The sequence below is a fragment of the Sinohyriopsis cumingii genome, unplaced genomic scaffold, assembly GCF_028554795.1.
Source record: "Sinohyriopsis cumingii isolate HCF-2022 unplaced genomic scaffold, ASM2855479v2 utg000913l, whole genome shotgun sequence".
In the NCBI taxonomy this organism is placed as follows: domain Eukaryota; kingdom Metazoa; phylum Mollusca; class Bivalvia; order Unionida; family Unionidae; genus Sinohyriopsis; species Sinohyriopsis cumingii.
Genome location: NW_028315943.1, coordinates 2781036 through 2798800, shown reverse-complemented (window position 1 = coordinate 2798800; position 17765 = coordinate 2781036). Strand labels below are relative to the sequence as shown.

The 17765-nt window shown below is 33.3% G+C and overlaps 1 long non-coding RNA gene across 2 annotated transcripts; it reads right to left on the bottom strand.

The window, feature by feature from the left end:
* Window positions 1-11086: 11086 nt before the first annotated feature.
* Window positions 11087-17482, bottom strand: LOC149773044 (uncharacterized). 2 transcript variants are annotated; one of them, XR_016417487.1, is made up of 4 exons: window positions 17349-17482; window positions 16542-16663; window positions 12927-13009; window positions 11087-12042 (listed from the first exon to the last, which is right to left on the bottom strand). It is a non-coding gene; the product is annotated as an uncharacterized LOC149773044 (long non-coding RNA). The 2 variants fall into 2 exon arrangements; XR_016417488.1 differs by lacking the exon at window positions 12927-13009.
* Window positions 17483-17765: the final 283 nt, after the last annotated feature.

The window sequence follows — 17765 nt, the reverse complement described above, 5'->3', positions numbered from 1 at the left end:
ATACATTGCATTCCATTTAAAGCAAAATGTTGATGATATCAATTTAATACTAAATTCAAGTTTTATTTGTGCTCTGCAATCCATCAAGAACCTTAATAATGCAGATTGGAATGGTCTTCATTGTTTTGAATCTCTCAGTTGAAATTGTGGTCGCTAAGCACCTCATTTCAAGACCTGGAAAAGCACCCTCCTCTTTCCCTGATATTCGGAATTTGTACATTTCATATACACATTTCGATGAAATATATGTAACTGTTAAAATGTGTCCGTTTGATTAGATTGAGTTCTTACACCAAGAATGAAGTAGAGTAACCTCTGAACATAACATTTCTTAAAGGACCCATAGAATCCTTTTGGTATACGTATATCATTCTATAAACTTGGTGTTGTAATCAAATAATTAAATGAACAGGAAATGGAAATCACCAAATTATTATGTGGATTGTGTCGAAATCAATTGTCGATATTTAAGATTGACTCGTACGTAAAGTACGTTAAGTCCATAAAGAGACTACATACATTGTACAGTTTCTGTAATATTCAAGTATTGTAAAATACTGACACTTTAAAGTTTTTAACGTGAGTTTCATGGAAATTTGTTTCTGAATTTGACAAATTCAAACCGTAAGAACACGTTTGAAAAATGTTAGCATATATGATGAAAGATGCTTTCTTTGTGAATATGAAATAGTTTCACGAGATCGAAAATTGACAAAATATTCGTTTATGCCAATATTGTCTCTTGTCATTTCACAATGCACTTCGTGCTCAGCTTTGATCGGTAATATAGCTCTAACGAGCCAATGTTTATTACCATGTGATATAACTCCGACTTTAAATCAAATTTGTTTATGTCAGTCTATATCTTGTAGGTTTACTTTCGAAGCAGTGAGAGGATGGCTTGAAGAAAAATCACGTATCATCAAGGTTATGGGCATAAACAGAAACGCATTGAGAAAGATTCAGGACGCTGAACGGGTAGGTCTCAATGACAGTTAATTCATTCGGTGTTTTTCTCGATCTCAGTATCACAAGTCTCCAATCAACTTGTGTGCTTGTATTGTGTGTGTGTGTGTGTGTGTGTGTGTGTGCCGACCTTGTCCAATTTAAAGTCTGTTATATTTCCTCTTATGGCCAAGTCAGTAAATGCTGTGAATTATTCACTCTTCTCTCGGTCAATCAAAAGTGTATTTCAAAAGCAAAGTAAGAGGGGACAAAGTTGCAATGAAAAGTTCATAGTTCTCAGGACTGTTGTGTTTTTTTGTATCTAACGTGGAACTTAGATGTTTTATTCCCAGTTTTTGCGTATTTCAGATGTGTTTGCGTGCCTACCAAGAAATTAAAGCCATTCAACCGGTCTCTAAGGAAGAGTGTACATATTTAGAACAAAATAGATTGACGACAAGATGCACACACACATGGACAGAAGGAAGGATTCATGCTAAAATCCATATCTTATATTTTTCACATCGATTGTTGATTAATGATGTTGATATATGTCTATAGTTTGTTATTTCTGTTAACTCAAATTTCGAAATGTCCAATTAAAATTATGAGTTATTGTCATTTTTTAAATCGATAACAACTCATGTTGCATTTTGAAAGGGTACAATGTATGTGCATGACATTTAGTATGCACATTGAAGACATGACATCTGGCTTGCTCATACCAACCAGCCTGTATACCCTATTCAAACTGGAAATAAGAAGTCCTAATCGATCGCTCCGAGATAAAACAGAGATGGTTATTCAAGTTTAATTAAAAATACAATCATCTTTTCATTGATTGAGTCTGGCTGAATAACCAGGGAACAATTTAGCAATCAACAACGGATATATTTTAAATTCTCAGTTTGAGGGAGAAATGTTGAGCTGTTTTATTAAAGATAGAGTGACATTGATGAAGATAATGATATTGTTGAAGTTAGAGTTAGCTTCATAAATCTAGGGATAGATTGATGAAACTTGGGTAAGATTGATTAAGCTAGAGATTGACGAAACAAGTCTCAGATTGGTGAAAACCGGGCCAAATTCATGAAACGCGGGTCAGATTGATGAAAACTGGGCCAGATTCATGAAACGCGGGTCAAATTGATGAAAATTGGGCCAGATTCATGAAACGTGGGTCAGATGGATGAAATCATGTTCAGATTTATGCAAATTGGGCCAGATTCATGGCACGTGGGAAAGATTGATGAAAATTGGGCCAGATTCATGAAACGTGGGTCAGATTGATGAAAATTGTGCCAGATTCATGAAACGTGGGTCAAATTGATGAAACTTGGGCCAGATTCATGAAACATGGGTCAAATTGATGAAAATTGGGCCAGATTCATGAAACGTGTGTCAGATTGATGAAAGCTGGGCCAGATTCATGAAACGTGGGACAGATGGATGAAATCATGTTCAGATTTATGCAAATTGGGCCAGATTCATGGCACGTGGGTAAGATTGATGAAAATTGGGCCAGATTCATGAAACGTGGGTTAGATTGATAAAACTTGGACCAGATTAATGAAACGTGGGTCAGATTAATGAAAGCACGCTCAGATTAATGAAAATTGGTCCAGATTCATGAAACGTGGGTAAGATGGATGAAAGAATGCTTAGATTAACGAAAATTGGGCCAGATTCATGACACGTGGGTAAGATTAATGAAATTTGCCAGATTCATGATACGTGGGTTAGATTGATGAAAATTGGATTAGATTCATGAAACGTGGATCAGAGTGATTAAACTAAAGCCAGATTGATAAAGCTAAGGTCAGATTGATGAAACTAGAGTTAGTTTGTTAAAACGTAGGTCAGATTGATGAACTAGGGCCATATTGAAGCTAGGCTCAGATAGATTATTATTATTATTATTATTATTATTATTATTATTATTAAAATGTTATATTTTTCAGCACGACTTAAATAAAGCTTAATATACTCTATTGAAGCTAAAATTTTGAAAATCTTGGTGAGGCTCAGGAAGGCGACTGTTAATTACAATGTTCTTTCAATGACTGTTTTCTGCTGAGTAATCATTCGTTCTTTGAACAAAGTGCAATGGATTGCAAGAGTGTTATGTGTATCAAAATAGTTTTATCAACAAATAAAGACCAGAGCTCTAGATGTTTGATAATATACTCGCAGAGGACATTATTAATATAAAATATGCAATAAAAGACCAGAACTCTATATTTGTGATAATGTATTCACAGAATATATATATATATATATATATATATATATATATATATATATATATATATATATATATATATATATATATATATATATATATATATATATATATATATATTCATACACACACACGGTAATTATCAGGATTTTTAAAAAAATGTATCATTGCGGTATTATCAATGTGGATACCTCGGGTTAAGTCGAGGATTGGTGGAAGTGACGTCATGGACATATAAGACTCAGCTTCCTAAGGTATGTAATTAATCTTGACATAATCAAAAGCAGAATACTTTCCGATATAGGTGGTATGCGTGGAAACAGAAAGAGAAATTGTTTATGTCTGATATTTACAAAATTAGCTTGTTATTAGGAAATTAACTTTATTTAGCCAACAAACTGCGAAGTAAGGTTTTCTCGATTACAATCGTTGTAATATATCCTTATGTATGTGTCCAATCACCGCATTACAACTCATTCATTTTCAGCTCTGATGGTTCAACCCGTAGATGATACATTTTGAAGAATTCTATTTCCCGAAGTTGATGAACATAATAACGAAATTGCTATAACCATAAATACTGACAATAAAAGTGTTTAGTTATTTAATGATTGTAATGTATTCCATTATATAAAGCTGCTGTCTTGTTCGGTTGCATGTATACTTTCTAAGATGGCGTTATTGTAGCATTGTTGGACAATTCACATAGACATGTAGTGTGTATAAAGACTTATATGGTAAGCAGAAGTGAGAAATTTTGTACAAGAGAGATAGCGAGATAAAAAATATTGCCGAACAAAAAAGAAATGACTGTTTATGTTCTGTACTTTAACAGGTTGATGAATTCCCTGGAGGAGATTGTATACAGCGCCCTCTGTTGACTGGCCAGAATGAATTGTGTGAATAGCGTAGTGTAATTATTACATCTGAGGCATTGGTTATTTTTTAATTGTTCCACGACTAAAATTCCATCTATCTATCTATCTATCTCCTCTCACCCATCCACGGCTTTCTTTATACCAGATTTTTATAGGATCAAAATATACCAGAATTGAATGTCTCTGGGAGCTTGAGGTAAACCAGTGGTATGTGATAGTGAGCGATATTCGTAACCAATACGGGTGCGGGCTCGAATCCTGTCAAAACAGTTCAGGTCGGCCGTCATGATACCTCTTCGGTAAAGGGCTTTACTCCAATCGACAATTCGAATACCATCCTACTGTGTGAATATAATTGCTTCTTCTTCTTCAACTTCGCAGTGCTATGCCATGGGCATTGTTCATGATTTCTACGATAAAATAACTGTTCTTAAGCAAATACGACATGGTTAAGACCAGAAGTTTCAAAATTATTTAGAAGTGTGCTGGCAGTCAAGTGACATCTTCCTTCCGCAGTTGATATTTGTGATAGTGGCATTTTGCAAGTCACCTTCTTACCTTTTTCATTTTCATTTTGTTTTCTTCTTCTTCTTCTTTCGCCTTTAATATTTCTGTGTCCGTTTACTTTCCTTTATATCTAAAAGCACATAAGTTTAATGTATTTCTATGTAAAATCTTCAGGAAGTGTGTACATTCAGAACAACTCATGGATATGGTGCCAACAGAGTAAGTGCGACTTCAGTTTGGAATCTTAGTTTCTTTTTATCTCAAGAAATATGTTGCACACCCCAATACCCGCCCCAATATACCCCCCCAAAAAAAAAAAAATCTCTTAGTATCTAGACCGTGCGGATATTTAAGTCATATCCATTGAAGAAAATATCGAGATGTTTGTTACCATGTGAAGAGATTCAGTGTGGATTTGAATCTTTATCATGTGATTCAATTACAGAGGCAAACTGATAAAGAAGTTAATGTAACTGAGTGAGGAAGATGAGGAAACATACATGACAGAAGTGTTGTTATGCAGGCATTATTTTACGTGCTAATGTAACAATATACTGTTGACAAACAACGGATAATGACAGCCAGGTGCTCACATTGGAAACAGTAAGAATACTTATTCATCTTAGTCGATTTCAAATAAATGCATACAATTAAACTAAACTAAATAAACTTAAAAAATATTAATAAATGGAACAATGAATTGTTTCGTAATTGACATTGCATACATATTGTAACACGAGAATTGCACTTCAATGATTTCTTTAATGGTATATTTATTATTTGGTTTTATCATTCTTTGTGGTAGATCTAGAATTATCCAAATAAGAGTGCATAAATCTGGAAATTTACGAATTTAATATAAAATGATAATTTAATTTAACAGTCCATATCTATGAAGCTAATTACTATCATGCCTAGCTGACCAGTACCTTTCTGGTTAGAGGGTTGTGTTCAGAATAGTCACGAAGATGATCACAGATTGAACCCTGACGGGATAATATACTTTGGCTTCGCTTCCAGTTTATATCTCTTTTTTTCCAACTCCCAGAATCAAGCAGAAATTCGAATCCAAAGACGCAAATAGGACATTTGGATGGACTCGCTCCAATCTTTTGAGCCCAAAACGCTGGGTCCTGTACTCCATATATACTGTCCAGAAGATTTACTAGACCTACCTCAAAATGGCCACCCTTATATATCTGTTGATAATCTCTGTCTTTACGGTTATGCTCTTCCTAACACGCATGTCGTGTACTTGATGTTCAGTTTCTGCAGTCAAAGCTGACGAATAATGGAACTATTTGTTGTTTGCCATCAAAATAAGATTTCTGCGTCAGTTTAACTGATAGCTTCATGAATAGTTTTATGTTGGAATATTTAGGCAGACTGGTATTTAAATGAAGATATAAACACATTGTACATTCTACAGACGAAATGTGGGTAAATCTTAGCTGTAAACATTTTTTAATTTCACCTTTAAATGCCACTCACATTTGAAACTGGGCTTTCCTTCTGACGCCATGGTTTTACATTTGAGCCTCACAGTGACCCAGTCAAAATATCTGAGTGATGGGTTACATATTAATGGTGAGATAAAACTAAATCATTTCATTATAAGCATTAACGCGTTCTTCTTTAAACAGCAGTATTGGCCGTTTCTCATACAGAATGCGAAACTGTTGAGTGACACCTGATTCAAGGCAAGAGTCCACATAAATTATGCAATGTTTTGTTATGGTTAACCGGTAAATAATGTACAAAGTTACGGTTTTAGACTATATTTTACATACTTTGATACCACACTTCTATTAATTTTACGAACTCACTTCTGCAGTTTTCACACTACACTTAAAGCATACTTGCATCAACCAGTCTTTCGATTCCGCTCCGAAGTTTAGCCATTTTGCAAAGGAATGACGGGATTGAAAATTTACGAAATTAACCACTGCTCTCTACTTTGTTAGAGTTGTAAAGCAAATTTAGTCATGTAATAGCTTGCGTTCAACGGTGTACCAAAATCACCAGATGCGACCTTTAACGACAAATCAGGTGTTAATATTGTTATGATTTATGTTCGGTTTTAAAGATGACAAAAGTTAAATCCCAATCATCTCCTTTTGGAATATATATCAATTAGTACCAAGATCTCAAGCAAGTCTGTCTTCTTCAGGACCATACAATGGTGGAAACGAGCAATTCGCACTATGATTATGCAATCTCTCAAAAAGAGTAATCCATACAATTCTTAAAGGCTAGGACATGAAACTAGTTACAGTTATTCCTGCAATGTCATTGATAAACTCTACTGTTTCTGTTTGAACAGTGATTGAACTGGTTAGGTTTATTGAGGCCTTGAGTTAACGTGAATTGTTAATTTATTTTAACACTGGTGTAATTAATCATGATAACCTGACTTTTCGTACCTTTCCCCATAAGTTAGCTACACACGAACAAAGTTTGTGTGGGTGTACCCAAAACAACGTTTGTCATAGGACCTGCTTCTGATAGTTGGAATAATGAGAATACAACTGTCAGGAGAAGATTCTTAGTATCTAGTCGGGTTGTACACATGGATGAGGTTACATGGGTGTTTTGGACTGCAGGCAGTCAATGAAATACAGAATCTAGTTGGATTTGTTTCTGCAGCGAACGGGTAACCAGTGGAAGGCATAGAGCGGGAAGGAGGAATGAGTGCTCGGTTTTTTCTCTTATATAGACGATCCGCGCAGTTACAAATTGAACCTTTAGAAGTTTTGATAGTATATATTGAGACGAAAAAGAAAGAAGATAATTGCTATGGTCAAGTTAAAAAAGTACAAAAGAATACACAGGTGTTTTAGAGGCATCAACAGGAAGAAACCTGCGAATTGATCTGATGCGTCTCTACTTCATATATGCAACCTTGCTGAATGATACCAAGATTCGCCATTAATTTTGGATTGTATTGAGTTTTTGTATTGCGTTAAAGAATATGAATGAGAAAGTCTTTATGCTATGATCAGAATGACTTCAGTTTATCCTTCAACTGCAGTTTGTTACATGTCATCCACGACAGCGACTTGAATGGCATCAACATCAGTTGGGTGACCTTTTTGTATATTTATCATTAATTTATGTTTCATCAGTGTATAATTGACGAGACACCAGATGGCGGTCTATGGCACTTGAGGGATGCTTAGAGTACAGAATGAAAAGATCTTGTCTAAGGATGGAACCATATAGAATAGCAAAAATAAGATGAACTGGGCTGGAATGTTTTCCACATACATAATGCATATTGTGGAAAAAGAGAAGAGTAAGTAAGTAAATGTTCCAATCTCAGATTTAAAGATATGCTCCCAAGTTTAGAATTGTTAGAGTTGCAAATCAAACAAGTTTATTCTAAACATTCCGAACTCTCAGCATGCTCCAAAACCTTCAGAACATTTGTAAAGAATAACATAAAACTTTTTCTTGAAACAAAACCAACAGCAAAATCATAGCTGCTGCATATCTGTTAGAAGAATAAAAAATGTCGAGATGCATCTTAATGATTAAAAAGTAATTCCTGCCATTGTAAGTCATTAATAATTTGGGGTCATTTACGTCTATTACACAAGTACACATTAGATTAGGTCTTGCATAGCTGTTCATTGTAGAAACTATCATTATTTATTTTTGTTCTTTGCTAAAAGAAATAATTGTTCCAGTTAGGCGTAAAAAGAGGGACGCTAAGCCATTCCTAACTCGTCAGCGCGCCTGTCAAATTTATGATACCATTGGGCATCCTTATTACATTTAAAAAGGCGCGATCATTCACTTCCGAAATTTAATTAGGTTCTGGCAGCATGCTCGTGGCCGGTTTTGCCATAGCCGTACCATTGGTTAACTTCGGCTTTTATCGTTAAGGCTCATTATCCATGCGCGCGTAATTACCACAGAGAATGCCTGCCACAGAGTTCTCTCGCAAAGACGGGATCTAAGCAAAAGGGAAAAGTGACAGAATATTTTCGGTAAATGCATTTTATTTTCAATTTCTTCATGAGGTCAAAATATTTATTTTATTCCTATTTGATACCTCTATCATTGCATCGTCATCAAGAGTCGTTGTCGTGGTAAACTAAAACTATTTTTGTTGGTTATGTGTTGCTTTAAAGCATATGAACACATAAAACCGCAGGCTTTTTTGTCCATATACCCTTACTTTTGTGTGTATAAGGAAATAGTCCTCAGTTTAATTTAATTTATTTTTTCTTCATTTATACTCATCGTCGAATAAGTGTACAAGTGACTCTGATTTATTCAGAATGCACGGTATGTAGACAGACATGTTTCTTTCTCGAAGTCAGTACATGATGACATGGAATACAAACATTGATTTGCCTTTGTTATGAAATCTATCTGCCAATTACGAGCATGATGTTTCAACAAGAAAGTAACTATATTTTTTACAATATACTTTTACATTATACAGAGAGAGAAAGAAAGAAATTATACTTTACGTTTTATGGTTTTAATTTCTATTTTAATTGTCTAATTATCGTATATTTTGTGGATCATTTATTATTGTTGTGTTGTTGTTTTAAACAGCTTCCGATTTCACTTGAGCTTTTCCATTTAATCAAATCAGGCCTCTTCTGTGGGCTAAAATCTCTTAACCCAAAGTAGCAAAGGCACATACTGAGAATCTTTGACCAGTACCTGGCCTATAACTATTCAATAGCTTTACTGTATGTTGGAGGAGCTAGGCAGGTTTTAAATAAGCCAGAATTTGGCTAAGGATTCCTGTTGCCATACTCACTGAGGCTGGTAGAAACCAAATTGTGGATACATGTACTCTTAGCCAAAATTTGGCTAGTGTCTGCAATGCCTCTTAATATAACTCACATATGTGGCTGTACAAAACCAAAATCTAGGTAACTATGATTAACCCAAATTTGGATATCTGCAACATTGTCCCTTTCCATAATGTACATGTGTGACTTTTAGACAGAAACCAAATCTTGGATAAACCTATGCTTGGTCAAAATTTGGCTAGTGTCAGCAACAGCTTTTAGTAAAAGTTGCATGTGTGGCTGTTCGAATTGAAAAGTTTAAAAGCTGTATAATTCGCCAAATGTAGCTATCCACTTGGGTGTCTCGTACCATAATATATGTTTAGCAAATATTTGTTTAATAACCACAAAAACTATTGTCATAAGGTATGGATCAAAGAAATAAAATACATTTTTGAATAAGTGGATGATTAGCCATTGTTTGGAAGGATTGAAATAAAAGCTTGGAATGATAAATAAAAATAATGGTACTGTATTTCTTAACAAGTGTTTATGCAGTAGACTCGTGCTATAGGGCACCCTTTCAATTGCAAGTCGAGTTTGGTAATAAGTAGTCAAAATCTGGTTTAGTTGCCATCTGCTTACAAAAAAGTCATCCTTTTCCCTTTCAATTTTCTATCAAGTTTGCCTGCAAGTGTTTTTGCTTCCACGGATCCTTGTGTACTGTGACCATGATTCTTTTCCCATCCCTAAACTCTTCAATCACACTTAATAAGACTTGCTTGTAATCTCAACTGCCTGACTGATTTTAACAACTGCCTTTTATTACATTTATTGCATATACAGTTAAATTTATTGTAATCTTGCAATGTGCTATGTCTTACTAATCTTTTATCTATTCATCTACCTATCCATCTACTTATATGTACTTGGCGAACCATTTTTTTTTACTTTCTCTCTATCTGCTGCCTTTCTCATTTACTTTCTCTCTCTCATTCTGTTGTATCATGCCTTTCTCTTAAATCCTTGCACATTACACTGATTAGTATATAAGGCCACCTATAAAGAACATATGTGATCCTTATGTTAGACTACCCATTGTTGCATGCCATTTTAAAATGTATATAATAGATTACAGAACTTATGTGTAACATTAAAATGTAATGAATTGCAAAATACGAAACCATCCCAGTGATTTATATAAGATATTTTTTATACATAAAGTCATGAGGTAAATTATTTATTTTACCTCCACCCACCACCATCCCATTCTAATGTGTGCCAACCCTACCATTCATAAATGTGTAATCAGAATACTGTCTAGTGAATACACATTTTCTGAGCTGTAATCCATAGGAAATGAGTAGATTCAAAAAAATAATACCACATTGCTATTAAATACCCACATTTTTAACAATACTAACATATGGCCTTTAAATATCCTTATTTTAACTGTAAATTTAGCATTTTCTTAAACTGTTTTATTTCAGGAATGCTTTTATAAGTTTTGCTACAAAATGATGAGATGACTTAACCTGTGCACATTTAAAATTCAGTACACTTGACCATGTTCCTATATATAAGTCTTTGTAAGGAATGACTTAATTGGCTTTAACCTTCAGTAAGCCATAAACCTTTGCAGCACAGAAATAAAGTACAGTACAGCTAATATGTATAATCTATTCAGCCAACAAGTTGTCTATGCAATAAGAATGTAAATGAATGAAGGAAAAAACGTTCAACTGATATTATGTCTTTATTTGAATATTTCATAAAAAGGGATAGGCGATGCATATTGGATGATATTATATAGGTCAGATAGAGTAATATGAAGGAAGCATATTATCAAGTATGTAATCCATTTTATTTTTAAACCTGACATAACATAAGAAATGTGACTCCAGCTGTAAACAGGAAACACAAACATAATGATATTTTTGTTTCAAGTCAAAATGTACATGTTCATAATTATGTAAAAACTTTTGCTTCTAAATTGTGATATTTTGTAACATATTTAAATCTTAACACAGTTTTATCAGGATATATTCCATATATTATCAGCATCAAAAATTCCATTTCAAAGATTGTCCGAGGTTCAACTTTTGTGATTTAAAGTCAAGTGGTTAAATATTGAATTTTTTACACACTCTAAAAACATGTCCTCTATTACAATTAAAAAATAATTGATGTGACCTAGTGACTATACAGAGATGCTGTTTACCCATCAATAACGATTCAGTTCTTCGATGATAAACACCCAATCATAATACTTAGGAGAACTATTACTACCAGTCAAATCCAATGCTCCCAAATTAAAACTCTTTAGCTAAAAGGAGAGAGGATGCAGTAAGGAGGCAGGTCTTACCTAAGATATCCAACTCTTGAGAGTGGTTCAATAATTCATACCTGTGTTTAACTTTTAATGTACATTGCAACTACTTCCTTTATTTATTCATGTTCCTTTTCCATAACACATGTTTGTTTGTTAGCTACGTCTAGTTCAAACTTGTTCATTAAATAAATTTTGTTGATTTTCTGGATATCTTTCATATTTAATGTTGCTTCTAAACCATCAGCAAATTGAAATTCAAAATTTCCATTCTCAAGTTTCTCAAATGGCTTTTTTGCAGTATGTCCTTTCTTTACCCTCCAGTAGTCCCATGTAGATTGCACCAGCATTGTACTCCACCAGCCCAATAGCTTTTGGAGAGATTACCTACAAAGAAAATCATAATTGACAAATCATTTTGTTCTTTATCGTTGGGACTGGAAAATAAATTATTTACTAACAAATGAACCTTTTGTACATTATGCCTTGTGGATTAACGTTACTTTAAAGATACAACTGTTTTCATAAAAGAAAGTCTATTGACTTTTATGTCCAAATTTCTTAAATATGATGTTGGTACCTGAAATGAATTGTCTTGTACTGATGACAGTGAAGGAATCAATATAGAGTATAGGCTCACATCATACCATCAGTATTATTCAAGTTTTGTCATACCCTTAGCACTAAACTTTTATTATTGGTATTGGGTATTAATAAACTGTATTCGATAAGCAACTAATGATAGAAGAAATACTGTCTTATTTTCATTTGCAATCACAGAATGATAAGAAAGCATGTAAATCACAATTAATAACCACACAAGCTTATGAAAACAATTGTGTTGCCGAACGACATTGCATTTTTTAGACAAAGTCAGTCACTTCTAAATCATTGGTAGCTCCACCAGAAAACCCAAGGCAACCAATGTGACGCGTTAAGGCTGCACATACAATATGAATATATTTTGACATCTTTGCAGTAAAGCTCTGGACCCATAAACCATGCCTAACAATTATAAGCATGTGAAAATATGACAAAGAAAGCATGACAGAAAGTTTTAGCTTGAATGACACATGGTCTGTTTTGTTTGCTAACAATTTCAAATATTAGAGGAATACAAATTTATTTTGAGAAATATTATGTATAACTATTTCTTCTCATCACAATATTTACTCAGTTTTATGCCATAGACTATAACAAACTACAACACAAAAGCGTGGTGAATGAGAAATGAAACACATCATACCATGCCAAAATTGAGCCAAACTTACATGGCCAATTTGCCACTTGTCGCAATTGGTGACATGGTTGCCCACAAAGGGTCTAAGTCGGTGTGACCATTGTCCCTACCAGCCTGAAACCCAATTTAATGCCATTTATATAAATTCATTTCAAATAAGTATTATGATATAGTTGAAGTGTAAAGTCAAGCAAGTGTTCCCTTTGCAGATTTTACATATTTGATATTACAGTCAAGTCATATTTTCTCTTCTGTAGTAAACTTTATTGCAACTGATTCCAAAATATTAAAGCTTATTCAATTATGATTCACCAAAAGAGGTATTAATAATTATTACAATCATGAATTAACTGTATGGTACTAAAATATACCATGATCTTGTGTGAGATTGTAAAAACAGAACTGTACCACAAGACAACAATAATATACTGACTTTGTATTATATCAAGACTGGCATAGTTATGAACTCCAACTTTATTCAGGATTTTTCATAATAAATGATCATCTTGTGTTATGGTTGAAAAGAAATCAAAGTTCAATTTAACTCCATTCTTTCCACATTAGTCAGTTGTTAAGAGGCATACTCAACCTCAGTGTTATAGTCCAATGTAATCTTATTTGGATCAATCTTGGTGTTGTAATATATGAATGGAGAAAGAATATTATCATCCAGATTAAAATAGTTTTTATTCAGACTCTACTGAAAATCTTAACTGGATGTGTGTTATGGAGCCTGATGTGTGCGAGCAAAGCAATGTGTACCACGACCATTTTATTTAATTTTTTAAACTCCTGCAGAAAAAAGAAATTTTTAGATCCATTAAACTGTATTAACAAAAATATTTTCTGCAGCATAGATTTTCCTTTACTTAGTAGTGACAAAACTCACATTTCAAAGTGATTGGTTTTTTCCTTTTATGGTAAAGCAACACAAGTAAGGTATTTAGTGCCAAGGCACTTGAAGTATAGCTTTTGATCTTTGTGGTTCTGGAAGTTGCAGTATTTGTTGTTGTATTATTAACCATTTCAGTAATTTAATGAATGCAGAGTATACCGCTCTATAAATGAAATTTAAAGGAAGATAATGTAAAAGTATGTTTCACTGCAAATATAAATTGGTTAAAAAATAGATCATTTATCATATGACTATTCAATTGTGGTAACTAGTATTCCATCCAATATCTATATATTAAAATATGTCTTTTCATACAGCTGGTGATCATTTAGATACAAGTCCAATTGAACATAATCAAATTATCGATGCAGGTGTTTTTATTAGTAGTAGTATTGCCAGTATAAGTGTAAGTATTACGATTTCATATACAGGCATAAGTATATCATAATGTTTAAATGATGCTCCTTGTTACTACATAAAATATGCTCAGTGAAACAAATGGTTCACTGGTAAATTGGCAGTAAAGGTCTTCAGTGAATGATGTTGCATAAACTATTTTACAATAAAACATATATGATGCATCTCAATAATGATGATGATGTGGAGGAGGAGGATTAATACTAATGCAGTTATCTTCATCACTTAACTCTAACAGATGTGTAATTGTTATGTGGCTCATTATTAGTTTAAAACTGGTCTATGATTCCTGGATCTAGACATATCTGGTCCCCTGCTGTTGTGCTGCTATGGTCTTTACAGGTCATCAGGATATCAGTTACACTTGGTTTACATTTAGAACCCCATGGGATGGAATGCCCAGTTTGAAACTGAGAGAATGGTTAAGTATCCATAATATAAGTCCTGCAGTTATTATTAGGTTTGATGTCAACGTTTTCATTAAAAGCTTTTCAACATTCTACCATACACATAAATAAAGTCAAATGCAAGGCTTTCAGAATTGTCCAGTTTGTTTTATATGTTTTCATTTTAATGGGCACGTTAACTGTGCAGCAGACAAACTGTATATTGCCACTGTACCATATAAATATCAGTGCTTAGTCTGCTCTCAGTGGCTGTGGTTTGATTAGTTATAAGTGTCATCGCATGTGACTAATTATTGACCGATGTAAAGAAACTCCCAATTATGTGTCTGATGAGCAAAAGCAGCTGCACAAATTTGAGCTTTAGATTGGTTCTGTTATGGTCAAAACATGCAGGTACATTTTGATCTTTAGAAATTCTCATGTAATACTTCCCAAACCTAAGTATGTAACTGATTTAATTAAAAGTTTGGAGATCATTGTTTAGGTTCTGTTCTTACAATACTAGATATACCTGACTACTCCATAGTGAAATGGCCAACTGTTATGTTATGTAAGCCATATGAGTAATTTTAGCCATTTGTTTAAGTGTTTTCTCATTAATTTCATTTGTGTCACAGAGTTGCATGCAATAATTCTTTCTAGAATAAATTTATTTTTTTTATTATTGTATTTTATGATGTTAATTTTAATCTCTATAGGATTTTTTGTATATAAAAAGATCAAATGCTTTATGTATTATAAGGTAACTAAGGGGGGCAGGATCTGCAGCGAATCGATGGTTAGTGGGCTAGACTCCTGATAAAAATGTTTGTGTTCAAATCCTGTTATCAAATCAGCCTGGGTGTGGTCTACTGCAATGTACCCTTGCCTTACTCCAATTCCCTCAGTACTCAGTAAACAACTAGTGTTGCTGTACCATAAATAACCTTTTTGTTAGAAATAGAGCCCTTATAGTATTTGCAAGGTCAGCCAATCAGACGCAAAATTTGAGATTAATATGCATGAAAATATTTTACAAAATTGTTCTTTTGCTATGTCTTGATGAGATAAATCTATTTACCAAGTCTGATAAAATTAATGAATAATAGTTTTAAGAGCAGTTAAAGCAAGCATGACTAGTGAGATGTAGGACCACCACATTATATGCATAAATTTTGCTTACAGCCTCAGACATACAAGCATATAATTAAACAAGTCAGTTCTAAATTCGATCATAAACACTGTCGTGCAAGTCATAAGAAACTCTGCCAATCAGATGCAAGGTCACTTCATTACCATACCTCTTTATCACACTCATAATAAGCATCATTGTGAAGCTTGATTATATAAGCCCAATGGCCAAGTTTGATCAAACTTGAATCAGCAGTAGTTTCATGTGCTTAGAACCTCATGTATTTGTGTGCATGTTTGCTTCTTCAATCTAGATTTCATTTATATAAGCCTGTATTCTAAGTTTTGTAAAAACTGCACTATATGTTTAAATATTGCATGAGGTGGTAACATGCTCAGTCAGATGAAAGATCACCTTATTATTATTATTATTATTATTAATGGATAACACTCATCAAACTTCTAGGACAACTTAATGATTTTAGCCTATATTGTGAAAGTATTGCTTTTATGCTGGTTAATAAACTCAACTAACCTGATGTATGATCACCTCATGTATATAATTGGATTTTGTTCATTATTAGATTTATCCAAGTGTTGATTTAAGCCCCAAACCAAGTTTTATATAAACAAATTGATCAGAACTATGGACTCCAAAGTAGCTAATTTCTTACTGTTGAAAGACAGAAGGGGATGCGAAATAAATAACCCAGACTGGACCATTACATAAACCCACATAGCCTTTTGGCCAGTTGAGATAAAATATAAGCAATAATAATGTTAAATCAGATTGATAAATTATGTATTCTCACATTACCTCTAGCCGTTTTCAACATGAATGGCATTTTTCTTCCATATATGTCAGTTCTTAATTAGTGGCTCTTTCCCATCATGAATGTTGTAGGTGAAACTCTCAGAATTAGGCATTTGAATTCATATCTGTAGGTGGAAAAAAAAACTCTTTATTGGTCTGCATATATCAATGTCACCTTTTCTGTGTTAGATTAAAACTAAGATGTATGTGTGTGTTCATTTTAGAATTTAAACAGACTTGTCTCCATGTGTTTAGTTTGCAGTTGATGATAACACATAACTGGTTCAATGGATAAAGTGTTCTTATTTCTTACAACTTCTCATTATATCTGATTTTACACTCAATGTTTGTTTCAATCAACATATTTGTATTTATTTGTTAATATTAACACAGCTGATACAACATATTTCAGATGTTAAATTTAAAAAGAAGTGAGAGAGAAAGTGAAAGAGAACAAAGAAACTGCAACACATATCTTCAAGCAGATTTTGCATTTTAAATACCATATGATCAAATCTAATAAGTGACCATAGGGTCAATTCCACAAAACAAATGTACAAAGCTATATGATATTTACCATGAAACCAAACTGAGCATAATGTGTGATTACGTGTGTGCAGAATTTATTGAAGAATTTATTTTTACTTTCTTTGCTAGGGAATGCTTCCACAGAAATAAATATGGTACATGTAGTAAATACTTTACTGTAATACAACTACATGTATTTCCATTTTTAAAATATTGTGTATCTTTTAAACATAATGATTCATTGAAAAATTAGTTGAAAATGAAAGCTATATGGATACTCACATTGACTGATGTAATTTCCAGCAAGTTTTCTTGGCAATTCCTTGTCCCTTGCATCTGCTCACACTTTCATCATTCCTGTTCAGTTTCAAGGAGAAGTGGACTATATGATAGGCTCAAACTTATGGAACGCCAGATGAGAATATTTATTATATGCTGTGCTTTTGTACTTATATGATGTGCAAACTTCATTATATGCTGTGCTTTTGTACTTATATGATGTGCAAACGTCATTATATGCTGTGCTTTTGTACTTATATGATGTGCAAACTTCATTATATGCTGTGCTTTTGTACTTATATGATGTGCAAACTTCATTATATGCTGTGCTTTTGTACTTATATGATGTGCAAACTTCATTATATGCTGTGCATTTGTACTTATATGATGTGCAAACTTCATTATATGCTGTGCATTTGT